The following is a 2,552-nucleotide window of genomic DNA, read 5'->3' as shown; positions in this document are numbered from 1 at the left end:
TTAATATATTGGTCGCAATGTATTGCTGTATTTACTCTCACAACATTAGTGGTAACTCAGTAATTATGCCCCGGTGAAAGTAACTGTCACATTGGTGATTTACTATATTCATAAAGTACATTCTTTTCCTCTTGAAACACGGCAGAGGTTACCAGGACACAGGTGTGATATCACACATCAAGTGCTGCTTGTTGAGGCTACTTTGACACTGGGGTGGGGTGTTAGCGGTAAAGCGACGCTAGTTTTAACGGCGCTTTACTGCTGTTATATCGGTGCTTTACAGCCGCTAGCTGGGCGCTTTTAACCCTCACTAGCGGCCAAGGAAAGGCTTAAAGGCGCCCGAAAAGCACCGCAGCCAAAGCGTTTTGCAGGCACTTCGGCAGTGCTCCCCATTGATTTCAACGGCAGGGGCGGTTTAGGAGCGGTATATACACCGCTCCCGCACTGCCCCAAATATGCTGCTTGCAGGACTTTTTTCCCCGTCCTGCAAGCGCACCACCTGAGTGTGAAAGTACTCAGACTTTCACACTGGGGAGGCATGAGAGACGCTTTTCAGATGCTATTTTTAGAGCTAAAATGCCTGAAAAGCACCCCAGTGTGAAAGTGGTCTTAATGCTTTGTATTCACATCTCCAAGCTGCCAGATTGGGCAGTGATGTGAATTATTATGTACAGTTATCCCTATAAATATGAAAGCTGAAGCTTAATCTGCTTATTTTTCTCCCTCCCTGGTCCCTCCCTCCACATTAACGCGCTCATTTTAAATTACTAAACTAAACTAAAATCAATTCCTTTTTTTATAGTTTGAATTTAAAGCGGAGGTCCACACAACAATGAGACTTCCGCTTTTCGGAACCCCCCCCCCCCTCCGGTGTCACATTTGGCACCTTTCAGGCGGAGGAGGATTTTCCTCTTCCTTCCTGTTGTAACTATGGGACAGGATGTGTGCCATAACCACAACAGATGACACATGACCACAGACCAAAATAGAAAAAAAAATAGTATTTTTGTACTTTGTAGCAGTGTCATAATGAGGGGTGGGAACAGCAAAAAAAACTTCACCCACAACCAACGGTGTTCCTGAATAGGGGAGTCATCATCTTAACAAACCACATCAGAACTTGCGGTCAACAAATGCAACAGTGCATTAATACTCAAAAGTAACTTTCTTTAAAACAGAGGAAAGAGTGCAGAATTGCAACATTACATGACCGCCTGCAAAACTTTGCAGCCAAAGCATGCATCCGAAGATGCGCTTACATCCACTTTGTAGAATTTGGTAAAAGTATGAATGGACGATCAAGTCGCTGCCTTACACACTTGAACGGCTGGCGCTTGATGTCGGAAAGCCCAAGAGGCTCCAATTTCCCTGGTGGAATGGACCATGACAGGAAAGGGGGGTATCTGCCCCTTCAAGGTGTAGGCCTGTACCACAATCTGTCTGATCCACCTAGAAATGGTGGTCAACGAGACTGCCATACCTTTTTTCAGACCAGCTACCGAAACAAACAGAGAGTCTGACTTTCAAAAGGGAGCTGTGGCAGACAAATATACCCTTAGAGCCCGGACCACGTCCAGGGAATGAAGGGCCACCTCCTTAGGATGTGTCGGTTAGGGACACAGAGATGGTAACCACAAATGTCTTCATTGATGTGAAACGCCAAAACCACCTTTGGCAGAAAAGAAGCTTGCGGACGCAACACCACCTTATCCTTATTGATAACCAGATAGGACGACTTGCAAGACAAGGCTGCCAGTTCCGAAACCCTCCTGGCCGATGTAATGACCACTAGGAAAACCACTTTCTGAGAGAGTCAACAAGGAGATTTCCCTGATGTTCTCAAACGGCGGTTTCTGAAGCACCGATAGCACCAGGTTCAGATCCCACGGGGGCAAAGGTGGGCGCACCGGAGGAACTACATGCCGGACCCCTTGACTAAAAGTGCTCACTATAGAGTGAGGCGCCAGGGGTTATTAGAAAAAACAGTAAAGGCTGATATTTGTCCCTTAATGGTGCTTAAAGCCAACTTCTGGTCTACTCCTTGCTGTAGAAACAGCAGGATCCTGGAATCGGAATAGGTGCGTGGACGCCACCCTTTCTCCTCACACATGGAGATGTAGGCCTTCAAGATACGATGGTATATCTTCAGAGAAGAAGATTTTCGTACTCTCAAAATAGTTGAAATCACCGAGTCTGACAGGCCCCTGGTTCCTCTCAACAGCCATGCCGTTAAAACCAGCGATGTAAAACAGGATGGAGAATCAGACCTCGAGACAGAAGGTCTTCTCGCATCGGTAGTTGCCAGGGAGCATCCACAACCAGGCATACTAGGTCGGCATACCATGGGCGCTGAGGCCAATCCGGGGCAATCAGTATTACTGGAATCCCCTCTGCCTCCACTTTGCGGAGCAGACGTCATAGCAGTTTTAGCAGAGAAAAGGCGTAGATCAGTTGGCACTGACCCCACGGAGGCACCAGCGCATCTGACGCATCTGCTCAAGGATCTCTTGTCCTGGATACGAATCTCTGCACCTTCCGATTGAGACGGGAGG

This window comes from Lithobates pipiens, unplaced genomic scaffold (genome assembly GCF_037356315.1).
Source record: "Lithobates pipiens isolate NorthernLeopardFrog02 unplaced genomic scaffold, aLitPip1_a1.2 Scaffold_10, whole genome shotgun sequence".
In the NCBI taxonomy this organism is placed as follows: domain Eukaryota; kingdom Metazoa; phylum Chordata; class Amphibia; order Anura; family Ranidae; genus Lithobates; species Lithobates pipiens.
Note: the sequence above shows the minus strand (reverse complement) of the source record.